The sequence below is a fragment of the Dipodomys spectabilis genome, unplaced genomic scaffold, assembly GCF_019054845.1.
Source record: "Dipodomys spectabilis isolate Male_0828 unplaced genomic scaffold, ASM1905484v1 ptg000611l, whole genome shotgun sequence".
In the NCBI taxonomy this organism is placed as follows: Eukaryota; Metazoa; Chordata; class Mammalia; order Rodentia; family Heteromyidae; genus Dipodomys; species Dipodomys spectabilis.
In genome coordinates, this window is record NW_024871288.1 from 1816872 (window position 1) to 1831613 (window position 14742).

The window sequence follows — 14742 nt, forward strand, 5'->3', positions numbered from 1 at the left end:
GTCTGAGCTTCTCTAGTCCACCATCATCCTTCAGCACTGCCACATTAAGCAGAATTTTCCAGAATAGCGTTGTCTCTCCAAATGGGCTACGGGATCCTGACGATGGTGAACTGGTATTGTCTCTGAATTCTCAGCTCCCGGCGAGTGTTTGGACATGGAGTAGGTGGTTTTTGACCAGGAGGGACAAGAAAGGAAGCCGCTTTCAGCTAGGGTGTTGAGTCGTGATGTTCAAAGTCTTCTTTCAGAGTATTTAGTCCAACCAGTGGAATGTGAGATCTCCAGACCCGTCTAGCTTGAGATTTCACCAGTGCTTCTGAAGGGACGCCACAAAGGCGTCACAGAACGCTTCTCCTGAGGAATTGGGCTAAGGAAGAAGAAGCAAACACTAGCGTTTGTCTTAAGCTACGGTCTGGGTGTAAAACCCTGTTCTGCCCGCCCCCCTCCCCCATACCACTGTGTCCCATTCACATGTCTTGTCACCCCAACCCTCCACCACCCCCAAAAAATGATCCACATGCTGTAAGATCTTAAATTGGAAATCTATCAAGCAATACTTAATGCTCCACTAAGCTTATGGATGGGTTAGCACATCAAGGAAAGGAAGTCTGGGAAGAGCGCTCACATTAAGGAGAAAGAGCAAACGCGCCATCTTGTGGTGATTTTAATGATTTGCAAGGTGCTGGGTGGCTGGGAGCTGGAGCCATTGTAAGTGCTCAGTTATTGATCCTAAAGTCCACATTGGGATTCTTCCTTACTGCACAATCCATGCCTGGGAACTGGCTAGGGAACTCTATAACGCGCCAGGTAAAAAGCACAGCTCTGGACCAGACAGAGCCACATGGGACTGAAGCCTAGAGTTCCCACTTAAAATCACTCAGCCTTGATCAAGGAACAGTCCTGGTTGGAAACCTAGTTTTTCTGGTAATTAAAAAGGGTTAATAACAGGAGTTTGGTAGTCAGAAGGACTAAGCTCAATCATATACAAAAATCTTTAGCACAGGGCTGGGAATGTGACAGTGGTAGAGTGCTTTTCTAGCATGCATGAAGCCCTGGGTTCGATTCCTCAGTACCACATAAGCAGAAAAAGGCAGAAGTGGCGCTGTTGCTCAAGTGGTAGAGCGCTAGCCTTGACAACAGAGAAGCTCAAAGTCAGTGCCCAGATCCTGAGTTCAAGCTCCAGGACCGGCAAAAAAAAAAAAATCATTAGTACAGTCCCTGGGCCACTGCATGTGTTTTTCTGCTTGGTTTTTTTTGTTTGTTTGTTTGTTTTGTTATTGGAACTGGGTCTTGAACTCTGGGCCTGGGCACTGTCTCGGAGCTCTACCAGTGCTCTACCACTTTAGCCACAGTGCCACTTTCAGTTTTCTGGTAGTTCACTGGAGATAAGAGTATTGCAGACTTTCCTGCCCAGGTTGGCTTTGAACCACAGTCCTCAGATCTCAGACTCCTGTGTAGCTAGGATGACAAGCATGAACCACCAGTGCCCAGCATGTGTGGGTTTTCTTAAATTTTTTATTGTGAAAATACCATACAGAGGGGTTACAATTACATGGGCCAGGTAATGAGTACATTTCTTATCAAGCATTGTTGCCTCCTCCTTTTTTTTTGGTCCAGTCGTAGGGCCTGAACTCTGGGCCTGGGCGCTGTCCCTCAGCTCTTCAGCTCAAGGCGAGCGCTCTACCACTTGAGCCATAGCACCACTTCTGGCTTTTTTCTTTTTGCTTATGTGGTGCTGAGGAATCGAACCCAGGGCCTCAGGCATGCAAGGCAAATGCTCTACCACTGAGCCACCTTCCCAGCCCCTGTTGCCTCCTCCTCTGTTTCCCCTTTCCAGCCCTTCCCATCTCCCACCCACCCCCAACCCCACTGTGTGCTTTTTTATCTCTCAAATTTTAACACTGTTGATAAGACACAGCATCAATTAAACATAAAAAGGAGGCAAAGGTGGGATCGGGTAGGGATGGTAATCCACTACCTGACATGCGCAGTAATTAGAAGGTGTCCAATTTCAGAGATGTTAAACACAAAAGGGAGAAAGATCATTTCCGGTTTCAGATCACAAGACAGCAACTGAGCCGTGTGGGCTCCCCTGCATTGGATCTGGGGGGACAAAGCACGCGGCCGCAGGACCAGCACCCTTCTCCCCAAGGTGGAAGAATGACAGCTCTTCATCCAAGCACTCCAGAGGAAGGATTAGATCCTCCTCACAGGCCACCCTTCTGGGGAAGCTCCTCTGAGGTACGAACAAGCCCCAGGGCCTCACCATCTCCCCACCATTGGAGCGGCTGTTAATTTCTGGTGGGCAGACAAGAGCCCCAGAGCTGAGGCTTGGAAGGGTCTAAAGACTAAAGAATAATAAAAATGGAAGGAAGGAAGAGGCTATTTGTTGCCTTGGGCCAGAAACCGAGCACAGGGAAGATGAGAACTATCAGACAGTCCTAGAAAGATCTTTGAAATACCACTTGGAAATTCTCTTGCTTCAAAAACTGTCCGGCAAGCCAGGCACCAGTGGCTCACGCCTGTCATCCCAGCTACTCAGGAGGCTGAGATCTGAGGATCTCGGATCAAAGCCAGCCCAGGAAGCAAAGTCCATGAGACTCTTATCTCCAATAAACCACCAGAAAACTGAAGTGGTACTGTGGCTCAAGTGGTAGAGCACTGGCCTTGAGCTGAAGAGCTCAGGGACAGCGCCCAGGCCCAGAGTTCAAGCCCCATAACCAACAACAACAACAACAAAAACAAAAACTGTCAGGCATACTTCTAAACAGGCAAGGTGAAGTGCCTAAATAATTCAACTGTATTAAACTCTGGTAAGATTATGATTATAGCTGGGCTGGGAAGGTGGCTCAGCGGTAGAGCGCTTGCCTTGCATGCCAGAGGCCCTGGGTTCGATTCCTCAGCACCACATAAGCAAAAAGAAACAAGCCAGAAGTGGCGCTGTGGCTCAAGAGGTAGAGCCTTGAGCTGAAGAGCTGAGAGACAGCGCCCAGGCCCAGAGTTCAGGCTCCACGACCAGACCCCCCCCAAAAAAGATTATGATTATAGCTGTCCTCAAAGTCAACATTTACTGAAATCTATTCTGTGCCGGATGTCAAGGCAAGCACACTGTTTGATGTGATCTTAGGTATTGCCATACTCTATTTCACAGCAAAGGGAACTAAAGTACAGGGAGACCAGACAACTAACAGCGTCCTGCTCTCTCATTTGGAAGCACACGCTACTGTGGTCCTATGAAGCCAGAGGCCGTCCCAACCTCTCCTGAAGCCAGCAGCAGAGAATGAAATGGAGAGCCCGTGACGATCTATCAGTGCCCCCAGAATCCTCCCAAACTCACTCAAGAGTTCAGACATGGACCCATGACCCAAGAAAAACAGTCGGGGACATCACAAGATTTACTAGGTGAAAACTGGAAGAAAAATTTATATTTATATATATATATATATATATATATATATAATCTCATATATATTTTAGATATGATATATATATATAAACAGAGGCCTCTCTTCACTGTAGTTCACAAGCATTAGTCAGATTGTCATTACTACCATAAAATTCCTGAGGCAATCCATTAATAAAGAGGGAAGGTTTCTTTGGAGTTCACAGTTTTGAGGGTCCCCATCCACGACCGATCGCCTTGAGTCTCTGTGTGGCAGGAACACCTGGCGGAGGAAGCCCACTTACCTCAGTCCAGGTGTGAGAGAGAGAAGAGACCAACCAGCATCCCACAATCCTTTGAGGACACACCCCCATGGCCCAAAGCCTTCCACTAGGCCTCAGCTCTTAAAGGTCCTACCACCTTTCAATAGCACCACGCCTTCTACACAGGACTAGTTAGGGACGTCCCAGATCCAAATGAAAGCAGCAGGGCATAGGATTTTGACAAAGGCACCAGAGATCTTTGAGATCCTCAGAGAACCCGCCTGAGACAAAAGCCGACACTCAAGAGTGATCATAGCAGAGAAATGAAGTGACAGAAAGAAGACCATACGAACTGCATCGGGATCTACCATTGCCAACGGTGTGTAAGGGAGCTGGGTGTGGTGGTGCACACCTGTAATCCCACCCACTCACGAGGCTGAGACAGCAAGTTCATTTGAACCCAGGAGTGGAAGTCCAGCCTGGGAAACATTGTGAAACACTACTCCAAACCCCTCCAAAGAAGGAAGGTGGAAGAGAGAAAGGTCCAGTTACAGACACTGAGTGATTCTTACATTAATTGAAATTCATAAGAATTTAAGAACCAATAACTGTGAATAAGAGCTCCATTTAATCACATTTGAAATGACTGTATAATTCAATAAGGCATCAAGTCCTGGATTCCAACCTAACGGGATGTAGTAAGAAGCTGGCATCAAAGAAAGATCTCCATCTCAAAGGTCAAAACCAAGTGGTCACTGAGCACAGAGAAGCCTTTCTGGGTTTTTCTGTGTGGTCAGATATCTCTTTGCAGCCTACAGAGATACCTTCAGGAACTGCTGACTAAAACTCCTTTAAACTAATGCCTTGCATTTCTAAGTCTGTCCTAGGGGGGAGAATTTCAGTCAAGGAAACTGCTACCTGATTCAGGTTGTTCACGGAAGCATTATTTATCATAGGTAAAAGTAACTTTTAAGAGAAATAAAGGTAGCCGGGCACCCATGGCTCACACCTGTAATTCTAGCTACTAAGGAGGCTGAGATCTAAGGGGCGAGGTTCAAGCCAGCTGGAGCAGGAAAGTCCATGAGACTTATCTCCAATGAACACCAGAAAACCAGAAGTGGCACTATATCTCAAAGTGGTTGAGCACTAGCCTGGAGCAAAAGAGCTCTGGGACTCACCCAGGCTGAGCTCAAGCCCCTTGACTAACAATAGATCAATCGATTGATCAATGGATAGATACATACATACATACATACATACATTCATACATATATACATTCATATATACATACATACATAGTTATATAGATAGATACATAGATACTTAATAGAGATAAGATAAGATAGATAGATAATAGATAAGATAGATGGACAGTCAGACAGGTAGATAGACAGTAGATAGATAGATAGGTAGATAGATAGATACATGCATACATACATACATACATACATAGGTATATAGATAGATACACAGATACATAATAGAGAGATGATAGATAGATAGATAGATAGATAGATAGATAGATAGATAGATAGATAGATAGATAGATAGATAGATAGATCTGAAAGCCAGGTACCAATGGTGCACACCTGTAATCCTAGCTACTTGGGATGTTGAGAATGGAAGATTCAGGCCTGTCATCCCAAGCTAGAGGAGACTGAGATTGGGTGTGAGGCTAGCCGGGGCAGAAAGTTCAAGAGACTTCCTCTCCACAGAGGGAAGTTGGATGCAGCAATACACACCAACAAACCCAACAACAACAATGGGAAGCCTGAAATAGGTGGCTCACTACCCAGGAGTGTGCCTAGGTGGGAAGCAAGACCCTGCCTCAAAACTAACCAGTGATCAACAGGACTGGAAGTGTGGTTCGAGTTGTAGAGGACCAGCCAAGCAAGCATGAGGCTCTGGTTCATGCCCCAGTACTACCATCAAAGAAAGAGAAAAGAAAAGCCAAGCCCTGGTGGGTCACGGGTGGCTCACTCAGAAGCCACTCTTCAGGAGGCCGAGATCTGAGGATCATGGTTAGAAGCCAACTGCAGCAGGAAAGCAAGACTCCTATCTCCAATTAGAGCCCTAGCCTTGAGCAAAAAGCTCAGGATAGCACTCAGACCCTGAGCCCTTAGTTCAAGCTCCAGGACCAGCACAGGGACAGGAGAGGGGGGTAGGGAGTGGAAAGAGAGAGAGAGGGAGAGAAAGAGAGAGGTAAAAAGGCTGAGATGCTGGGCACCAGTGGCTCATGTCTGTCATCCTAGCTACTCAGGAGGCTAAGATGTGAGGATCATGGTTCAAAGCCTGCCCTGGCAGGAAAGTCCGTGAGACTCTTAACTCCAGTGAACCACCAGAAAACCAGAAGTGGCATGGTGGCTCAAGTGGTAGAGCACTCATCTTGAGCTGAAGAGCTGAGGGACAGCGCCCAGGCCCAGAGTTCAAGCCTCATGACCAACCAACAAAAAAAAAAAAAAAAATTGAGGTATAATTGAGTACATTAAGGCATATAAATTTTATTAAATATGTACAGATAAACTACCTCTCCATCTCAACAGTATAGGAATATTTATTCAAATATGTATCTAATATCACAATAATTTACTCAGTTCTTATTATAGGTTTTTCTTCCAGGAACCATTTAAATATTAGCTACTTCTTTTTCTTTTTCTTTTTTTTTTTTGTTAGTAGTGGGGCTTGAACTCTGGGCCTGGGTGCTGTCCCTCAGCTCTTCAGCTCAAGGCGAGCGCTCTACCACTTGAGCCACAGCACCACTTCTAGCTTTTTCTGCTTATGTGGTGCTGAGGAATCGAACCCAGGGCCTCATACGTACAAGGCAAGCACTCTACCACTGAGCCACCTTCCCAGCTCTTAGCTACTTCTTTATAACCCCCTTTTATGAGTGGGTGAGCCGAGGCTTTGAAGAATCTATAGGTGAACATGGTGGAGATTGGATGTGAACCCAGGACTTGAGTCTGTAGTCCACATACAGGCCTAACTCCACAAACCAAGAGAGGATCTCCAGGTCCCTGGCCTCGTGGACGCTGCTCGGTCCCTCACACACACAGGCCGCAGCTATGGTCAGACCCTGCGCTAGCTACTTGGTTGCCTTGGGGAAGATCCACACTTCCGTTTCCCAGGTCAGGGAACAAGATGTCACAAGTAAATAAACAAGCTCAACCGTGGAGCCCTGCTGAGACAGGGAAGAGGATGGGTAGGAGCTGGACATGGTCTGTCTGAGAGGAAGGACAAGAAGAAGACGGCTGTGCCAGCCATAACTGAGGGGGAAGAGGACAGGGAGATGTAGGGACCACCATGGCCATCCTCCTATTCGATGCCAGCGATCTGCTCTGGTGTCTACACAGTGTGGCCCCCAAGGGTGCTCATTGTGGCGAGGGTGGGGAGTGGAAGGTGCCTGAATCGTGGGAGGGGATCACTGTGGTTCTCAGGAGACCCTGGTTGGTTCCACCGAGAATGGGTTGTTATGAAATGAGCCAGCCTGACCCCACTTTGGTCTCTGCCTTTCCATTTGTTCATTCGTGCATGTTCTTCTACACACTTCTACCATTATGAGGCCCTCACTGGGGCCAGCAGATACCGCAGCCGTGGTCTTGGGCCTCGGGAACTAGGAGCCAAGGAAGCCTCTTTTCTTTATGCATTGTATGACTGAGCCTCGGGCACATTGTTAGAGCAACAGAAAGTGGACTCACACACTTTGTGAATCTCTCTCCCCGCCTCTATTCATAGGTCTTCAATCTAGGCATTATTATCCCAATTTTTCCGGACCATATGTCCACGGAGGTAAGTAGCACAAGCAGGCTACGAACCAAGTAAAGATCCACTCTCTCGACCACAACAGGCCTCTTCAGAGGCCTGCACCCTCCACCTGCAGAGGGTTGAACGCTGAGGACAGAGGGGGCTCGGGTGGGGGTACCACAATACTCAGCTCCTGGGGGTTTGGAGGTTCCGAAGAGACAGCAGCCCAGCGCCCCACTCATGGTCCCTCTTTGTAAGATTCCGTTGAGGACTCAAGAAGAAACCAATCTTTGTGCCCCTTCACGGTTAAAATTCTACATGGAACTAAAACTTCAAAGCAGCCACCAAGCGGGTCTTTGTTGGGTTCCTAGGCAATAAGGACACGGCCTCCCAGCACCGAGCGCTCAGAGAGAAAGCGGCTCCCACATTCAAAGGGGCCTCAACGAGAGCCTTGTTCTCCCGAGGCCTGGCAATTTGGGGCTCACTTTTAATCCCCGGAAGAAACACTGGATCCCTTTTCTCCTCCACATCATAGCACTGCTCCTGCAAGTACAGCAACTGCTGGGTGGAAGATTTTTCATGAGTAGCTGAGCAGCTCCCATTTCCATGCTGGGACACTCAGCTTGGTTTTCGGAACCTCAAAACCTCGAGCTTGTGGGTGGGGGGAGAGAGAAAAAAAGCTGAATATATTTAGAAACACACATGTATCTACTTAAAAAGCAAGTGCATCGGTCCATGGGTGTTTTACAAACAAGCCTCACCCGTATTCCTCAAAATGAAGGTGACAGGAAGCTCCAAACTAAAAATGAAAAGAAATTAACTCAACAAAAGCTTGGTTTTAAGAGCAGTTTTCCCAAAAAGGAAACTCAACAGCAAAGGGAGGTGCCTGAAATCTCCCCATATCCTCTTCCAGATAAGAAAGGGACCAAGCCAAGTGCCAGTAGCTCACGCCTGTCATCCTGGCTACTCAGGAGGCTGAGATCTGAGGATCACGGTTCAAAGCCAGCCCGGGCAGGAAAGTCCCTGAGACTCTTATCTCCAATGAACCACCAGAAAACTGGAAGAGGTGCTGTGGCTCAAGTGGTAGAGAACTAGCCTGGAGCTGAAGAGCTGAGGGACAGCACCCAGGCCCTGAGTTCAAGCCCCAAACTGACCAAAAAAAAAAAAAAAGGTACAATGTAAAGTCATTACTTTGTGCTGTTTACGAACTAACAAGAAAATAAAGTCTGTTGGACACCGAAAGGAGTTTTTTTCCCTTAAGCTTCCATTGAAGCTGATGCAGTCAACTGACTGTAGTTCTATGAAAAGCTGGTGGAATTTTTTTTAATCTTTAGGAGATAAAAAACAGAACATAGCTGGGCGCCAGTGGCTCACGCCTGTCATCCTAGCTACTCAGGAAGCTGAGATCTGAGGATCGCAGTTCAAAGCCAGCCTGGGCAGAAAGTCCATGAGACTCTTTTTTTTGGGGGGGGGATGGGGGATCTGGTCGTGGAGCCTGAACTCTGGGCCTGGGCGCTGTCCCTCAGCTCTTCAGCTCAAGGCTAGCGCTCTACCACTTGAGCCACAGCACCACTTCTGGCTTTTTTCTTTTTGCTTATGTGGTGCTGAGGAATCGAACCCAGGGCCTCAGGCATGCAAGGCAAGCGCTCTACCACTGAGCCACCTTCCCAGCCCCCTGAGACTCTTATCTCCAATAAACCACTCAGAAAACCAGAAGCACTAGTCGAGCTGAAGAGCTGAAGGACAGTGTTCAGGCCCAGAGTTCAAGCCCCATGACCAGAAAAAAAAAAAAAAATTAGTAAAAGCTAAGGGAATGGAAATAACCACGGGGTTTACTCACTAGTGCACCAAGATTGTCTCATTCACTGTAACCAATGTTCCATGCTAAAGTAGATGTTAGCAATATAGGCTCCTGCATTACTGGAGACAGGAGAGCTTTGCCCTATCTACTCAGTTTTTCTGTAAATGTAAAATTACTCTAGAAAAGGAGGCCTATTCATTTACAATGGATTAGTACGTGTTTTTCTCCCTCCCTCCCTTCCTCCCACTGATCAGGGCCAGGACACCCTAGGCCTCATTCTACTTCATCATCCTCCACCCCCAAGACGGTCATATTTAGCCCACAATTTGGTGTTCCTATCTGTAGAATGCGTCAGTACGGTTCCCTCCCCTGGATCTTGCCTCCTAAGGTTTAGCAGGCCTCGGTGTTTTATAAGACAATTGAAGCATTGCCTTTTTTTCATGTGTGGTGATCCTGGGGCTTGAACTCAGGGCCAAGGTACTGTCACTGAGCTTGTTTCTTTTTCTTTTTTTTGGTCAGTTTTGGGGCTTGAACTCTAGGCCTGGGCGCTGTCCCTCAGCTCTTTGGCTCAAAGTGAGCGCTCTACCACTTGAGCCACAGTGCCATTTCTGGCTTTCTGGTGGTTTATTGGAGATGAAGAGTCTCACAGACTTTCCTGCCTGGGTTGACTTTGAACTGCAATCTTCAGATCTCAGCCTCCTGAGTAGCTAGGATGACAGGCGTGAGCCACTAGCACCTGGCTCTAGTATTACTTTTTTAAAGTAAAATTCCAGATTTTAAAAACTGCCCAGCTACTTTCTGAACAGTATTCAAGAAATAATCTCTACAGAGGGGAATGTGGCCAGATTAACCAGAAGTTTCACAGATACTCTTTGTTTCAAAAATTCTGCCTCTAAGAATTTTCCTTGCCTTATATATGCCCCTCTGTAACATGACATACAAATATATTCACCATAAATCTGAAACAGCCAAAAACATACAACATTTAAGTACATACCCCGAAGAGAATTATGGGAATTAAGTCCCATGGGTAAATGTGCGCAGTTGGAAATATTCAGCCACTACAAAAGTGAGGCGGGTCTGACCAGCAAGATGTGGGGGAATCCTCAGGTATATGGCTATGGCTCATCCACAAGAATCCTGGAGGGTATGGGATGTAGGTCGGTGCCAAAGCGCTTGCTTAGCAAGTGCAATGCCCTGGGTTCAATCCCCAGTACCAAAAAAAAAGAAAAGACAAAAAAAAAAGAAGAATCCTGGACAGAAAGGAGGGTGCCCTCAACCAGGCAATTACACCCAAACATCTGGAGTACCCAGGATCAGCTCAGTACCAACTGAACCTCTCCGTGCTAGTTACCAAGTTGTGGTGGGTGTGTTGAAATCAGCCCCAGCAAGAAAATGCACACTGCAGAAAACAAGAGATGCTACAAGGTTGCTCTCCTCCGAAAGCCAGTCAGTCATACACACTTTCTAGCCTACCCCTGCGAGAGAGAGAAATGGGTGGAAATGTGCGCAAAGTTGAATAACGTCACAGGACGCTGCCGTCCCCCGGGGACACATCACCGACTGCATCCTCAAGCATCCAGAGCCAAGATGGCAGCGCAGAGACTGCAAGGCGGTCTGGCGGGTGGAGTGCTTGGCTCACTTCTTCCCACCTCCCACCAGGTGCCGCCCACCACTGATGGAGTCACCAGAGAAGGAAGGAGACTGCGGACACAGTTCATACACAGGGGTCACTGAGTGGACCCGTGAAGGATAGAGAGCATCAGGTCTGGAGGGGCCCTGTAACCCAAGACAGTGTGCTGCTAATTGTGGAAAGAACCAGCACCCCCTCCCCTCCCCCCCCTCCCCCCCCCCCCCCCCGTTCTCTGTGCCCACACATTCAGGCCTATCTATTTCTAGAAGAATCCCCCAGGACCAGTGCAGCGATTGCCTAAAGGAAAGTCAGCCAGGCAATGAAGATCAGCAGAGACTGTCTTGATATTTCCTTTCTTGTTGCCTGATTTTGGTGTTGGTGGTGGTGGTGGTGGGGCTTGAACTCTGGGCCTGGGCGCTGTCCCTCAGCTCTTCAGCTCAAGGTGAATGCTCTACCACTTGAGCCATAGCACCACTTCTGGTTTTCTGGTCGTTTATTGGAGATCAGAGTCTCACAGACTTCTCCTGCTTAGGCTGGCTTTGAACTGTGATCCTCAGATCTCAGTCTCCTGAGTAGCTAGCATTACAGGTGTGAGCCACTAGCACCCAACTGCCTGATAATTTTTTATTCCCGTGCCTATAACAGATTTTTTTTAAATAAGCAAGGAGCTTTTATGGGGGGGGAGGGTCGGTCATGGGGCTTGAACTCTGGGCCTGGGCGCTGTCCCTGAGCTCTTTTGCTCAAGGGTAAGCACTCTTATCACTTTGAGCCACAGTTCTACTTCCGCAGGGAGCTTTTTAATAGCAACAAGCACCTCTCGACACATTCAGTGCACCTACTAAATGCAAAGCTCCCCATTTGGCAAGACGGGAACTAGCAGGACCGCATGATTTCAGGGGTGCCCAGCACCAAAGGAAGACACGATGCAACCGGCCTGTGGGAGGCACTGGCATTGACCCTCAGAGAAACTGTCCACTGGAGAGCCGGATCTAACCCAGACTGGCTCATTCCCCAGCCTGCACAGGAAGGAAGCCACAGCTAGAACTTAACAGCACAAGAGGGGGCTGGCCAGGGGTTTCCTTCAGAGATTCGACAGCCCCCATGAGGGACTGGAGGGGAGGCACCCTCTGGGTACTTTTCAAATCTTTGGCACCAACCCCTCTCTGGAGGGAACAACATAGATGCCCTTGGGACAGGACACTGGGCTCCACCTCCTGGCTGCTCAGAACAGCCCCACAGGAGTGCTGGTGCGCTCAGACGTGAACTCCTGCCAGGCTTAGAGGCACTCCAAGTGAGACTCCACCCTCCTGTTCATCTGCCAATTCCCTTCCCCCTCCTTTCAGCGCTGTGCCTATGAAGGAAGAGTTACCTCTAGGAAGGCTCGCCATTTCCCATCTGGACCGTGGCTGCACATCGGCTCCTAGAAGCCCCTCCGCTGGAGACTCTTTAGACAATAGCCTTGGAGGGAGATGTGTCTCCCTGGATCCCCATTACCCCTGTACCCCCATCATCAGTCACCTTCCCCTTTCTTTGTCCTCTCTCAGGCAGATCCTGGGACTAAGACTCAGCCCAGCACCCAAACCCTCCTAGGTGCTTTGTAAGTATCCAAGAGCAACTAGATGGATGGCTACTATAGTCCTTGTTAGTTAAAGTACAAAAGGTCTGTGAATGTAACTTTACTGTGAGTCTTACAGTCGAGGAATCAGAAAATGTAGGGGAGCAAATTTTAATCGCTTTCAAGGAAAAGTTACCCAACACAGATGAGGTTTACGTGCTTCCTGTTCAACAAGTGATCTCACCAGAAAGAATCTTCCAGCTCTCTGATTCTGGAGCTCTGGGCTGTGCAGGGCTTTTGCAGCTTCGTAACTTCCCAAGGTCCAGAGTAGCAAAAGCTCTGGGAGGAAAAGTCAATCTGACAGTTGTGGGACCTGAATTCTTTCTCCTGTTTTGTTTATTTGTTTGTTTGTTTACTTAGTTGTTTGTTTTATTTTGGTGCTGGTCCTGGGGCTTGAACTCAAGGCCTAGGCATTATCACTGAGCTTTTTTTGCTCAAGGCTGGCACTCTAACACTTGGGCCACAGCCCCACTTCCAGCTTTTTAGTGGCTCCTTGGACATAAAGAGTCTCAGAGACGTCCTGCTCAGGCTAGCTTCGAACAGCGATCCTCAGATTTCAACTTCCTGAGTAGCTAGATGATAGGTAGGAGCCACCATCGCCTAGCTTGTTTTCTGTTTCATTTACAAAAACAACTAACTTAAATATAGAATGTATACACTTAATTTGAAAATCAGAACCAAAAGCCTAGGATACGTAGCGGGCTACCCTCCTCCCACCTTATCCTGATACCCACTCAGGCCACTTCCTACCAACAATCTCCTGTGCTCACAAAGATGAGTTTATGTATTTTATATCCTTTCTTCCTTTATATCTTGTCTTACTTTTACATAAAATGCAGCACGCAGTGAATGCCTTGGCTTTTGCTGTGTGTTTGCCGGCCTCTTACGATTCTTTGGACACCTTTCCCTATCAGTATCTGAAGCGCTTGCCCACCACCTTCATTTAGAGCTACACAACACCCTTTATATGGACATAACACACTTCCTTCTTCCATTCCGCTATCAGAGGATGCATGGTTCGTTGCTATCTTCTAGATAACAAATATGACAGCAGCAAATAGCTTCTTCTATAAGCAACATCTCAGTTAGGCAAAAACACTGCTTTTCTGAGTCCTTGTTTGTTCAGGCTTGGCTTCTCTGATTCAACCTGTGTGAGCTTGTTAAGTCAACCTAAACCCCTCAGCACTGAAATATATAGCTCAGTCTACCAACTCCCACCCTCCTTCCTGCCAGCGCCATGCCTCTCAATTCTTCTGTGCTTCCCAACCATTCAGCCTGCAGCCTCCTTCACCTGGCAAATGCAATGGGGTGCTGTGCTCAGAGGTGGTTAGCAGACAAGGCATGGGTGATACCCTCCTTTACCAACAGGTGGCGGTGCTTCCCAACTCTAGACAGCTACCAGCTAGCTCATCCAAGAATAAACGCTCACCAAAGAATAAACTCTTCCGAGGTGGGGGTTTGGGCTCTAAAGGTTAACTTTTTATGCATACTACTGTCCACAACTCTCTCTCTATGATGCCCAATGGTCCAGTTTTTCTCTGGAGTCTCCCTTCTCACTCCCTAGCACAGTTTATATTGTTTCCTTGTATACTGGAACACTGAAATCAATCTGGTAGTGTTGGACTTGACCTCTTGAATCTGATGTGCTCAAACCCCATTCCACCACTGATCTGCTGGGTGCTGCGTGACCTTTGGCAATAGACTTTGCCTATCTGAGTCTCCACTGACTTTTCTGTGTGACAAGGAACATAACAGTGCCCCCCCCCCCCGTGGTGTTGGTGTAAGGATTAAGTGAGATACTATGTGCTACCCTAGCACTGTAGTAGGCACAGGGGAGTGAGTACTCAGTAGGTACAGGCTTTCTTAATATACACAGGAGGGGTATTCAGTAAATACAGGTGTTCTGGATATACACAGGAGTACTAAGTAAAAACAGGTGTTTTTGGTATACACAGCTGCGTCAAATCCTGGTTCGAGGTGGCTGTGTATGCTTGAATTCTGCTCTGTGAAGGCAGGAACGGCTCCTCCCCAACACCCAGCCTCAGCTAAGCGGCTCTGCACACAGTGTGCAGAGAGCCAGCACTTACAGGAGTGGCAGGGGCCTCTTGGGTGGCTACACCAAGGGCATAGCCCCTGCACTCCCACACAGATACACCATGTGGCTTTTCTCGAGACAGCATCCAGTCTTGCCCTGTTGATGATGGGCAAGCCACCGAGGATGCATGATGCATGGGCTCAGTTCACTCTGTGTAGAGGGCACCTAGGCTCAACCACCAGGCACAAGGAAGTTGGGGACCCACGTAACAGGG